The sequence below is a fragment of the Triticum urartu genome, chromosome 4A (assembly GCF_056163025.1).
Source record: "Triticum urartu cultivar PI428250 chromosome 4A, HENAU_Tu73, whole genome shotgun sequence".
In the NCBI taxonomy this organism is placed as follows: Eukaryota; Viridiplantae; Streptophyta; class Magnoliopsida; order Poales; family Poaceae; genus Triticum; species Triticum urartu.
In genome coordinates this window covers 265,407,938-265,421,638 of record NC_141876.1, presented here as the reverse complement: position 1 = coordinate 265,421,638, position 13,701 = coordinate 265,407,938, and the positions used below count along the sequence as shown (strand labels likewise).

Below are 13,701 nucleotides of genomic sequence, written 5' to 3'. Positions count from 1 at the left end.
CAGCGTCTGGTGCTTGGCCGAATCGAACTCCCACAAATAACAGGTACAGCGCTGACACGGAAGGATCCGACGTACAAGCATGACCTGGATCACATCAACAAGCTTGATCTTCTGGGTTACCATATTCTGGAGGCACGTTTGGAGCCCCGTGATCTCTTCCAGAGATCCCAAGGTCAGGCCCTTCTCCTGCCAGGAGGTAAGCCGCATCGGGACTCCGGATCGGAATTCGGTAGCCGCCACCCAGTTGGTGTCGCGCGGCTCGGTGATATAGAACCACCCCGATTGCCATCCCTTCACCGTCTCTACAAAGGAGCCTTCGAGCCAGGTGGTATTTGGCATCTTGCCCACCATGGCACCTCCGCACGCGGCCTGTTGGCCGCGCACCACCTTTGGCTTTACACTGAAAGTCTTCAGCCATAGGCCAAAATGAGGTGGTATGCGGAGAAAGGCTTCGCACACAACTATGAATGCAGAGATATTGAGGATAAAGTTGGGGGCCAGATCGTGGAAGTCCAACCCATAGTAATACATCAGTCCACGGACGATTGGATGAAGAGGGAATCCCAGCCCATGGACGAAGTGTGTGAGAAACAGAACCCTCTCATGGGGCTTGGGGGTAGTGACGATTTGCCCTTTTGCCGGGAGTCGGTGAGCAATCTCCTTGGCTAAATAGCCGACCTCCCGGAGCTCCGTAATGTTCTTCTTCTCAACGGAGGAGGCCATCCACTTGCCTCCAGCTCCGGATCCGGACATGATTGGAGTGCCTTCTCGAAAGAGGAAAAGCTAAATCTTGGGCGCTAGAACTCAAGGACGGAAGGGCTAAAGATGAAGAAGGGTGTGGGTAACGGGAGAGTGTTCTTATCCCCTTATGAAGGCCGCGAATATCAAGCGCCTCCCCAGTCGTCCTAAAAACTCGCTTATTCCCAAGGGCTGTATAAACGGCACGGTTGGGTTACCCAAGCCCGCATTGATGAGAATCCCGCGATAAGGGGACATGATCTCTGCTTTGACGAGATGTGCCAATGGCAACCACGTCTCAAAACGTGGAGCAACAGACGAAAAGCGGTTCGAAATTATGACCGGACAGACATAATGTCATGTTGTGAAAAGCTGTCAGTGGATAGAACTCGTGTGAAAATATATATTCTCTCTGCGGTTGTGTATGGTATGTGATAGGTCCGGATACTATCATCACATCCGAAGACTATCTTGGAGTTCGGAGAAAGGGGAACCCGCCTTGCAATTCCAAAGACAATCTGCACGCCGGACTCACTCATCATTGAAAGCCAGGTTCAGGGGCTACTAAGGGAGTCCTGGACTAAGGGGTCCTCTGTAACGCACCGAGACCGATGTGCCAGGTGTCCTCCAGTTATTCGCTATTGTTATGTTGTCATTGCTTGCGTGTCATGCATTGCCTATCATGTCATCATGTGCATTTCATTTGCATACATGTTCGTCTCATGCATCCGAGCATTTTCCCCATTGTCCGTTTTGCAATCCGGCGCTCCTAATGCACCCAGTGTCCCCTTTTACCTCTTTTCATGTGCGGGCGTTAAACGTTTTCGTATTGGACCGAGACTTGTCATGCGGCCTTGATTTACTACCGGTAGACCGCCTGTCAAGTTTCGTGCCATTTGGACTTCGTTCGATACTCCAACGGTTAGCCGAGGGACCGAAAAAGCCTCGTGTGTGTTGCAGCCCAACACCCTTCAAATTTGGCCCAAAACCCACCTAAGACCTCTCCATCATCTCGATCGTTCAATCACGATCGCGTGGCCGAAAACCCACCTCATTTGGACTCTCCTAGCTCCCTCTACCTATATATATGTGTGCCTCCCGGATTTCTCGCGCAGTTGAAACCCTAAAAATCCCCCCCTCACGCCGCCGGACATGTCCGTCCCGGACCGGACGTGTCCACCGCCTCCATCCACCTCACTCTGACAAATCACGTCGCGACACATCAGCGTCGCCACCTCGCTCCTCCAATGATGCGCCGCCACGTCGCCACCCCGGCTCCCCTCCACCGCGCCTGGCCCTGCGGGCCCAGATCCGGCCCACCTGGCTCGGCCGCCGCCGCCGCGAGCCGTAGGCGTCCCGCGCCCGTGCCTCCCCGACTCCCCGCATGGCCGCCACCGCCATCCTCCCTCTGCGCTGCCGCCGCTCCGGCATACGCCACCGGCCACCCGCGCCGGCATCTCTCGCGCCGCGTGGATCCCGCAGCGCCGCCGCCACATATGTTCGCCGCCGTCTTGTCGCCACACAGATCCGGCCGTGGCCAACTTCGCCGGAGAGCGCCGCCCTGCTCCCACGCCGGTAATGGCGCCGCCGCCCTCATGCTCGTCGCGGGAGAGGCGAGCATCGCCGGATCCGCCCCGGCACCCCCGCCTGGATCAGATCCACCGGCGCGCCCAACCAAACGCGCCCCGCCGTGTCCCGGTTCCCTCCATCCCAGATCTCTTCCTCCCCCCGTTGACTTTTCGCGGAGGTAAAATTTCACAGTCCCCGAAATTTCCAGATTCATATGCCCATTTTCATCGCATCGTAACTCTGTACTCGTAGCACCGATTCATGCGTGTAGCATATCAAAATGTTCGCCTCGACGAGTACATCATTTCATCTCATTGCATCATTTTCATTTGAGCTCATCTTGATGCCCGAAATGCTGTTGGAAGAGGGCTATGTGGTCAATTTGTCAGATCTATTTTAGCAAACGGCATTTTGCCATTTTTGCCATGATTAATGTGTGCATGCTATGATCCTGAGCTCTACATGTGTTTTATTATATGCCATGCCATCTTTACAGAGGTGCTTGCCATGTATTTTTGTGATATTTGTGGTTACTAGCACAAGCATGCAAAGTAGCGTAATCGGTAATACTGATTTCAGGGACTTAGAATTTCACTAAGTCCTTGTTCTGTTTTGTTGTTATGCCATATGTTCATGTTGTTTCCTAGTGATCCGTGCCTCTTTTGAGGATGATCAGTGAGGATGTTTTGTTAACATTGTGGTGCTCTATCATTCCATGTCTTTGTTTGCATTTATGGAGCACCCTAGCTTGAGTCAATCGAGCTCTACTTTTGCTATTTCGTGAATCCTGGCAGATTGTTGACATGATTAGCTATTTTGCCGAGGATGTTGCTATTGATCCGTGCATGCTATGTTGTTGTTCTTGTCATGTCTATCTCCTATGCCATGTATTCTTGATGGGTGTATGCTTAGTTTGTCATGCCATGCTCTGTAGTGAGTGCATCGAGCTCGTAAACATGCCTACTCATTAACTGATTTGCATGCTCCAGTTTTTTCACAAAGTCTGATATCTGTTTATGTTTTTGCCATGTTCACATGCTTGCAATTGTATTTTCTGATCCCTTTTGGCTCAAGGTCACTACGGGACTTTTGTTTAGTGCTTTGAGTAGCTTCATGCCATGCCTTGCTATGCCATGTTATGTTCCTGTAGCATGTAGTTTTCATGCCCTAAAGTGTGCTTCCTGATGATAAATTCCAGACTTGTGTTAATTTCACTAAGTCTGAATCCTCTTATCATTTGCACTTTTGCCATGCTTGTTTGAACCTGTTAATGGATGAATTAGCCGTAGCTCAGTGTTCATCTTTTGTTAAGCTTCATGACTGGATCCCTGCCATGTATTTTGTTGCCATGTTTGAGTGCTGTAGCATATTTAACTTGTTGCATTTAGATGGCTAATTGCTGATTATCGCAGACCGGTGCCATATTTGTTTTGCTTGCCATTTCCAAACCGTGCATCCGATTCCGGTGATCTTTATATCGATTTCAACCGAAATCACCTCACCTTTCCAGTGGCACTCTTGTATTTCTAAGTTGAGGCCAGGATCGATCATTCCTTTGCAATCATGCATATGCATCGCATACCGCATCCCGCATATCATACCATGTTCATGTGTTGGTTGTTTACTATGTTGTGTGCTTCTTTCCGGTGTTGCTTCTTCGGGTCGGTTCCGGTAACGTCGCATTTGTGAGGACCCGTTCGACTACGTCCGTTTGTCTTCTTCATGGACTCGTTCTTCTTCCTTGCGGGATCTCAGGCAAGTAGACCATACCCTCGAAATCACTTCTATCTTTGCTTGCTAGTTGCTCGCTCTTTTGCTATGCCTATGCTGCGATACCTACTACTTGCTTATCATGCCTCCCATATTGTTGAACCAAGCCTCTCACCCACCTTGTCCTAGCAAACCATTGTTTGGCTATGTTACCGCTTTGCTCAGCCCCTCTTATAGCGTTGTTAGTTGCAGGTGAAGATTGGAGCTTGTTCCATGTTGGAACATGGGTATTTTGTTGGGATATCACAATATCTCTTATTTAATTAATGCATCTATATACTTGGTAAAGGGTGGAAGGCTCGGCCTTATGCCTGGTGTTTTGTTCGACTCTTGCCGCCCTAGTTTCCGTCATATCGGTGTTATGTTCCCGGATTTTGCGTTCCTTACGCGGTTGGGTTATAATGGGAACCCCATGACAGTTCGCTTTGAATAAAACTCCTCCAGCAAGGCCCAACCTTGGTTTTACCATTCGCCACCTAGCCTCTTTTTCCCTTGGGTTAGGCCAGCCCAAGGGTCATCTTTATTTTAACCCCCCGGGCTAGTGCTTGTCTAAGTGTTGGTCCGAAACAGAGCCACTTGCGGCGCCACCTCGAGGAAACTTGAGGGCTGGTTTTAGCTATACGGAGTGTTCATCCGGTGTTGCCCTGAGAACGAGATATGTGCAGCTCCCATCAGGATGTCAGCGCATCGGGCGGTCTTGCTGGACTTGTTTTACCATTGTTGAGGATGTCTTATAACCGGGATTCCGAGCCTGATCGGGGCTTCCCGCTAGAAGGAATATCCTTCGTTGACCATGAGAGCTTGTGATGGGCTAAGTTGGGACACCCCTGGAGGGTTATGAACTTTCGAAAGTCATGCCCGCGGTTATGGTTAGATGGGAATTTGTTAATGTCCGGTTGTAGAAAACCTGAAGTTGATCTTAATTAAAATACATCAACCGCATGTGTAACCGTGATGGTCTCTTCTCGGCGGAGTCCGGGAAGTGAACACGGTGTTGGAGTTATGCTTGACGTAGGTTATTCTAGGATCACCTCTTGATCATAGTTTTATCGACCGTGCCTTGCCTTCTCTTCTCGCTCTCATTTGCGTATGTTTAGCCACCATATATGCTAGTCGCTTGCTGCAGCTCCACCTCATACCTTTACCTTTACCCATAAGCTTAAATAGTTTTGATCGCGAGGGTGTGAGATTGCTGAGTCCCCATGACTCATAGATACTTCCAAAACCAGCTTGCAGGTGCCGTTTAACCGTGCAGATGACGCAACCAAGCTCAAGGAGGTGCTCGACGAAGATCTTGTCCTTTGTGTTGTTTCGTTTCCAGTTGATCAGTAGTGGAGCCCAGTTGGGGTCGATTGGGGATCTGTGTAGCTTTTGGGGTAGTCTTCTTTTATTTTGGTTCCGTAGTCGGACCTTGATTGTATCTGGTTGATGTAATGCTTTATTCATGTATTTGTGTGAAGTGGCGATTGTAAGCCAACTATGTATCTCTTTCCCTTATGTATTACATGGGTTGTGTGAAGATTACCTCACTTGCGACATTGCTTTCAATGCGGTTATGCCTCTAAGTCGTTCTTCGACACGTGGGAGATATAGCCGCATCGAGGGCGTGACAAGTTGGTAATCAGAGCCTTCCCCGACCTTAGGAGCCCCCTGCTTGATCGAATAGCTGGCATTGTTGAGTCTAGAAAAATGTTTTGAGTCATTTAGGAATTATATATATCAGAGAGTTAGGACTTCTTTTTACTCCTCAGTCCCTTCGTCGCTCTGGTGAGGCATCCTGACGTAGAGTTTTGACTCTTCTCTTCTCAAATTTCAGTAAAAAAAATTTAGGATCACGCGGGTATCTTGGAATCGTTCCGATGGTTTTGTGACGAGAACATTGTTCTTGGTGCCTCCTGACATTTAGGGGTTGTGGCAGTGTCCCGGGGAGTTGAGCTCCGAGGTGTTATCGTCACAATTTTATCGTTGCAGTTCTGGAATACCTGAGTTTAGTTTCGCCGACATAAAAAATCTCTTTTATGCAGTTGTTGGTGAGATAACCTCGACGCCACCCATTACTGGGGCGGGAGTTCGGGAGTATTGCCATAACTCGTATAACGGATGCTTTTTGAAGGTTGAGGTAGACGATTTCCGAAGGTTTCTGGGTTATGTGTTGAAGTATGGATACAGCTGGATGTAGGATTTGTTAGTTTGAGTGAGATATTATGCTTCCCCTGTATCCCCAACATCTGATTGCATAACCAAAAATTTTTGGGAGTTTATAAGTGGGAATTCAAGTAGCTCTTAGGATATCTTTCTGACAAATGTATGATATGAAATTGGGGTTCGACGTCTAGTGGTCCGCCTATCCATGGTTGGTTTTACAGTCGTCTCGTTGTGTCTTAAAGAGTCCTTGGCTATGCCGACTCGGGGACGCTTCGTATGTCATGTGCACTACCTTGTACATGATGGTGCTGTACGATCGAGCCCGTGTAGGCCCCACCACGAAAACTTCAGACGAAATCTCTATCATATGTTTGTTCCGGCTTATTCCGCAAGCCAATCCTTTGTTTTGTTTTGTTTTGAGCTATGGTATTCGAGTTGCTTCAGAGACAAATGTGGATTCCATCTCTTTCTAAGCAGTGTTCTCATAATTCTATGTGGATACTAATCCTTCATGATAATCGAGATTTTCATGTTAATCCTTTTCGACCGGTGTGCTTCTCTTCAAGTTGATCCGATCATTTTAACATCGCAAGATCACCTCTCGGTTTTCTCAACGGTGTTTGTTTCATCCGTCTCCAAGTTACCTTTGTTTTTCCCGCCCACCCATCCTTTTTCTTCAAGGACTAAGATTTCTTAATCAGCTATCCATCTTATTCATGTGAAGCCTCTTCTTTCTTTTCAATCAATGTTCTTACCCGGTGATGCTCATGAAGATTTTAACGGAGTTTCTATTTCACCATTATTCATTCTTTTTTCTTCTCCGGTGGAACCAATTCAAGCTTTCGGTGTTGATCATATTCTTTTCCGTATTTCAATGCTTTCTCATGCCGGTGCTATTCTTAATCGTTCACCTCTCGCTATTCTATTGTCCCGGAGTGCTCAAGATATCTCAAAGGCCTGTCTTTTCATTCAAGATCAGTTCAATCTATTTCGAGGTTGTTATCTCACTCTAGCCATTTAATTCAACTGGTGCAATCTTTCTTTTCAAGTAATCATTTCAATGGTGTTTCTTTTGATTGGGCCCTAACCCACAGGTCTTTTCCCAGGATCTTACCCGACTCTTCTTATTTTCCCGGCGTTACTCTCAAATTCTTTTCCAAGTTTGACGCAAGAATGAGTTATCATCAGTCAAATGCCTTTCTCCTTGATCTTTCAAATTCTTTCATCGTTGGCTCAACCTTTCCATTCACTACAAGAAAATTGAGATACTGTGACGAAAATCCTCGTGACGATGGTGAATAACGTCACACAGATACCCAATGTGTGATGTTTTATAGGTGGCGTCACTGATCACCATGAATCAGTGATGGTTAACGTCACAAAATCGCCTCAATGGTTGAGTGCCACCAGTCCGCCAATTTCTATGACGATTTGGTAATTTTGATGACAAACCTATTAAAGTCACCGAATATTACGAATGTATGATGCTCATTTTTGTCATGTGACGTCTAGAAGTGGGACCCATCATAGATGCTTCACATCTTATTGAATGGTAGGACCCACATGTCAATGTTGACAATGGGACCCCCCATTGTTTACTCACATTTTATCTAGCGATGGAATTATTTTGTTGTATCTCATAAATAGTCAATGGCATGGAAAATAAGGTTATTACGGTTGTTCGTGAGGTGATGTGTATGACATTGCGGTTGTTTGGTTCGATCTCAAAAATAAAAATGGTAGGTAGTAGTTGACAGAAAAATGTGTATATCATGGATAATTATAGGAACAGTAGGCCCAATTCTAGGACAGATTCATTTGTGTGTTTGTGTCGAATGAAAAAAGTTGGGTACAATGATCGGACGACCTCATGTCTAGTTGCATGCCACTACCAACGAGTGCTCTTGATAAAAAAGGAGTTTTATACATCTAAAAAAGGGCTTTATACATCCTAGATCGCTTACACTAGAGGTTGGGGACTACGCGGATGAGTAGATTCGGACTCTAAACAATCGTCGTTGAAAACCATCATCTGACATTACCAATTTTATTTACACAAGTACTCCTTTCTGTCCCGAAATACTTGTCGGAAAAGATAAAAATAGATGTATCTAAAATTAAAATATATCTAGATACATCCATTCCTACGACAATTATTTTCAGACGGAGGGAGTAGTACAAAAATTCACTCGTTTGCATTTTGTTTTATTCCAAGATCACATATTTAAGACACCTCTATACGTTATCTAACATGTACAACTTTCGCCATATATATTTACAATTCTCTAGAAAAGAGTACATGGAAAATACCACATCATAATGTCTATGCAAGGTTTACTTTTTTTAATAATCATTTGCTACTTATTTCATATTAAATGAATTGAATACCATTATGTTGAAATTAAATTCTGAAAAATAAAACAATCTGCACACTAGAAAAACTCTTTCCCCTCCGTTTCTCTTTCTTTTTCCCGCATCCTGTCCCCACCCGTCAAAGGCCCAGCCGAATTTTCTCCTTCTATTTCGCCCGCGAAGAGGCACCGCTAAAGGCCACCGCCCACCCCGCCATTTTTTCGCCAGATTCAATTGACTCTCCTATATCCCATGACTACGGCGATCAGGGCCGGCAGATTGGGGGTGGCCGCCCGCCGGCCGACCTTGAATCCACCACACAACCATCCCCACGAGCACTCTGCTCTATCCCCCCTGCTCGCAGCGACCGGCGACGGTGGATTGGAGGAGGCCGCCCGACCGGCCGAGCTCAGATCCACTACATCAACCAGCGGCAGCGGATTGGAGGAGGCCTCCCCACCCGTCTCTCTTTCCCCACAGATTGCAGCGACCAGCGTCAGCTGACGGTAATTTACTCATCCCGCCCTCCTCATCCCGCAAGCTCTAGATGTTAGGGATCACCATGGAAGGGATTTGGGGGAGAAAAAGTGAACGTGGTCGTGTACATCTCTGAATACAACGACCATGTGGCTAATCCCGTAGCTCTGTAAGTTTTACTCGATTTTTACTCAGTTGTCGTGAGATTTCCTGTAATTCAGCGACCATGTGGCTTCCTTGTTTGTGGTTCTGCTACCCCATAAATCGTCCTTACCTAGGATGGTCAAAACTTAATGTCTGCACTTGTTCTTGATACAATATATTACCATATGGAGTTCACAGTGTATGTTATTTATTTCGAATTCTTGATAAAGACTGGGTCTGCACTTGTTCTTGTTCAAAACTGAATAAAGATTGATTCTGCACTTGTTCTTGTTCAAAACAGAATAAAGACCGAGTCTGCACTTGTTCGAAACTGAATAAAGGCCGAGTCTGCAGTTATTCTTGTTTAACTGAATTCTGGATGCTCCACATTTCCAAGTAAGTTGTTTACTTCGATCTGTTCTGCAACCCTCAAAAGCATCATACAGTAATGTCTTTGCCATCTCCAGGACCGTACATAGAAAATCAGAGGCCTTGTGCAAATCAAAATTTAAGCCCCGACGTTGGAGTATACTTTGTTAATCACTGCAATAGTATAATTTTCATGTAGAATTCAGCACCAGATGCACAAATTCAAGAAAGAACAAAAACTGGATGTAGTAGTGTACTTATAAACACGAGTAGTAATAAAAGAATAGGGTGCTGAGAACTCCCACAACCTTCAGAGTAGCATTGTAGTTGTAGATCATGAAAGACTGCACGTAAAGCTCCAGTGGGTGATTGCTAGTGTACATGACCATGATCTGCTAGAGTAATTTAATTTGGGCCTTGAGATTGTTTTCTTTTTTGGAATAGTAGCAATGCATTGAGAGAGAGAGAGTGTGTGTGTGAGAGAGAGAAGAGGGGTCGCTGGGAGTAATTTTGATGGATTGGGATTGGAGAGAGAAGTACGAGGTGGCTTGGGCCTTGGGGTGCGATATTTCCATCATTGTTTACTCTAATTAATTCTCTGTTTAATTAACATCTTAATTACCTAAAAGGTCGTGAGCCCTCCAATTTTTGAGGCCCTGCTCAACCGCTCCGGTTGCACCTGTTAAAATATTGCCCTGCCATCTCTAATGGCAAGCATCAATTCCAAGTTTGAGTATTAAGGAACACATGAACTACTTAATAGCAGAGCTGCTTGTTTATAACTATTTTACACAATCTAGCCTTTTTTGTCTACTAGCAATGAAAGCCAAGTTTCAAGAGATAAGTTAATGTAATCATGTACGTTACAAGTACTCCTCCAAACAAGTTTAAGCAGATTTCAGTCATCTAGTGTTGATAATGTAGGCTGGTAGATCTTTCGGCAATTCATTAAGTTCACTCTCTGTCATCTTTTCTAGCTTCAGTTACTAAAATCATGCCACCAGTTCTGGAGAGTGATATGCATAGCAGGGAATATCTTGCGGAATAGAAACGCAAGGGTGAGGCATATTTGAAGGAAAGGAATGCAAGGATTGCGGAACGCAAGGCTGCGGAGCAGGAGTCTCTTAAAGACATACAAAGCATATCTCGTAGCCTTGTATACCCTAGTGCTCCTAATGCGCAACTGACACAAAAGGCACGAGGTGCTGATGATTGCAGTGACTCAGAGTATGAACCAGATGCTGAAGAGGAGGCCTATGTAGAGGAAGAGGATTTGAGAGATGAAGAGAAGGTCGCTCTTGCTAAGTCCAAAGCAATGGTAATCATGCAGACGTACATCTTAAATAATATCTACAATGTCGATTGACTGACTTTAATTTTGCCTTGCTTGTATCATTTGTATGTCATTGTGCACTATAAGTATCACAAATAATTGAATCAAAGATTGATTCACATATTCTGTCAGGAAGCATTATCAAATAAGCCACCCAACATTACTCATGAGAATTGGACTAGCCTTGTCAATAAATGGTCTGATGAAAAAAAACAAGGTTTGTAACAAGATATACCAACAATAGTTTTTGCATTCACATCTACTGTACCATATGTAAATACTTATATTCATTTTTTATGTAGAAAATATGTCAAAATGAATAAGGAAAATTGAGAAGCTGTCAGGCAACACCAAAAGACGGGATATATGTCCTATGTTTCCTATTTCAGCAAACTTGTAAGAATTCCAAATATCTTACTTGTAGTCCTATGTCTATTGCATCTGGCCTATATATATATATATGTAGTAGTAGTAATGTTACAATTTCATATATCTTGTAGAAAAAAGACAAGTACAATAATCATGATCCAAGTCCCATTGAGTTTTTCAAAGACACCCATACAAACAGCAAGACTGATAGCATGAGCTGAGTCGGGACTTCTAGCTCATGTAAGATTTCTTCCTCTATTGTTTCTGACTTGAAATAGATTCTCATATTGCTAGCATATGAACTTTGCCTTAGCATCAGTATTTTTCTTTGTACTATAGAATGCGATGGAAAAAAAAAGGGAAGCACAATCAGAAGGTGAGCAGCCAGTATCCGATACATCGATTGTGGCTGAAGTTCTAAAGGAAGAAAGCGCCCATAGCACCATCCTTTCTAGCATGGGGTATGCATCAAGATCCGGGAGGTCTGGGAGCTCTACTTCATGAGCCTAGATCCGATTTCTAGAAGAAAGAATTGAATAGAAGGATAGAGAGGCAAGAGATGCAAATGACAGGTAATTATCTTATTTCCCTTTCTGTTCTTGTTGTTTCTTTTTTCTTGCTTATGTGTGCATGGTGCACTCATTGAAGTGAACGAAAGTTCAACTAAGGAGTGCTTCTTTTAACCTGGGTTGTTGACTTGATATCCTTTTGGTGATGCTTCCTGTAATCAAGCTGTTGGTTATGCATATTTTAAAACATTACAAGTTATTCTTGAGTTTACTGTTTCATTGGCCCGTCGGCATGCTTGCCTTGACATTTAATAATGTACTTATCTATATTAAATTGGTACCCTTGTACCTTGTTATCTTGTATGTTTTCATCTCATTACGATGCAACATTGTTGTGTTTTGTCATTTATAGGCATCGGGAGGAGTTAGTCGCAAGACTTGAAGCACGAGAGGGAGCATTTTAAGAGATACAAAAGAAGCATCAAGAAGAATTGGAAGCTTTAAAAAAGAGCCAGCAAGAGAAGACTGAAACCTGGGCAAAGAAGCAAAAGGAGACGGGACAATCTGCTTGATTTTTTGAGGGCTCAAGCAACTCAGCAAGCAACTCTGCAGTCCCAGTCCCAACCAGATGGTTCATGAATGCCATCCTTACATTGCAATCATCAGGATAACATATGTGGTCTTTAGTTAATATTAGTTTTCATCTTGTCTATTATCTATGTTAAACTTGAGTCAACTTTTTACCGCCATTTTTGTTTACAGAATGATTTGGCTGAGACGATTTCATACATAATATGATTTGTCTTTGATATCAATTTATGATGTGTTTTTTGTCTTCAACTTTTTTATATAATCTTATGTGATGTGATGTGAAATAAATACTTATTTTCATCATTATTAGATTTGAAAGAAAGTAAATATATTTTGATGGCGTCATCTTCATCCATAATAAAAGTAATGGCACTACTAGTGGGATAGCTGCTCGGGTGTTGATGTGGCGTAAAGTTAGTGACGTTGCCTCGTCACCGAATATGGTACAAAACGGCATATTTTCTCCTAACATGTGACATTAATTGATCGTCATGGAAATAGTAAGTCGATGACGTTCTATATAATGTCACTGAAGGTCCCAATTTCGATGACGTTTTTGCGTGTGCGCCGTCACTAGGAGTAATCTATGACGGGGATTCCGTGACGATGCTTGTGACACCCATAAAATGTCACCAGGGGGTAATTTGTGACGTTATTAGCTATTCGTTGACATTTTTTAGCTCGTCATAGTAGGCCCGATCTCTTGTAGTGATTCTTCATTCCGGAGTGCCTCAGTAATTCATGGTGGTGTTTCTCGTCATCATTCTCAACATTTGAAGACCGAAGAAGAATTTTTCCTCCATATCTTATGCGTTCTGTCAGAGATTCATGGCTCTAGCTTGATGCCATCCTCTCATAATTGTTTACGATTGTGAGAATTCTTTTCATCCATCCGGAGCAATTCAAGAGTCTTTTCAGTTTGTTTCTCCGAAGGCCACCACCTCAGAAGTATTCATTCTCAGCTTTCAGCTCTCTTTCTCTAAATCTTACCGGTGCATCGTTCAAATATCCTCTAATCAGTTCATGATCTCTTCATTCTTTTGTATCTAAACTCTCTCATGTTCATTTGCTAATTCTTCCTGGTGTTTCTTTATGTTATCTTCGTTCATTCAATTGTACTGGTGGTTCGTTGAAGGTTTTCCCATGTTTTCGCTATATCTATCTTAATCCTTTCTACGAGAATAAGTAGTATGACAAATATGTTGATTGTCATCAATTTAAATTGGTGAAGGATATGCATAACGTAATTCTTATTCTTGTTCATCCAAGCGATTAATTCCTTATTCCAGAGGTGCATCAACTTCTTGATTCCAATTGTGTTCATCTTTTTCTTTT

General features: G+C 43.9%; 1 long non-coding RNA gene across 1 annotated transcript; it reads left to right on the top strand.

Annotated features, from left to right (window-relative positions):
• The first annotated feature begins 8,816 nt into the window (after positions 1-8,816).
• On the top strand, positions 8,817-11,500 carry LOC147975557 (uncharacterized). Its single transcript, XR_015602052.1, has 6 exons — positions 8,817-9,080; positions 9,497-9,591; positions 10,542-10,882; positions 11,030-11,114; positions 11,200-11,293; positions 11,398-11,500. It is a non-coding gene; the product is annotated as an uncharacterized LOC147975557 (long non-coding RNA).
• The last annotated feature ends 2,201 nt before the right edge of the window (positions 11,501-13,701 follow it).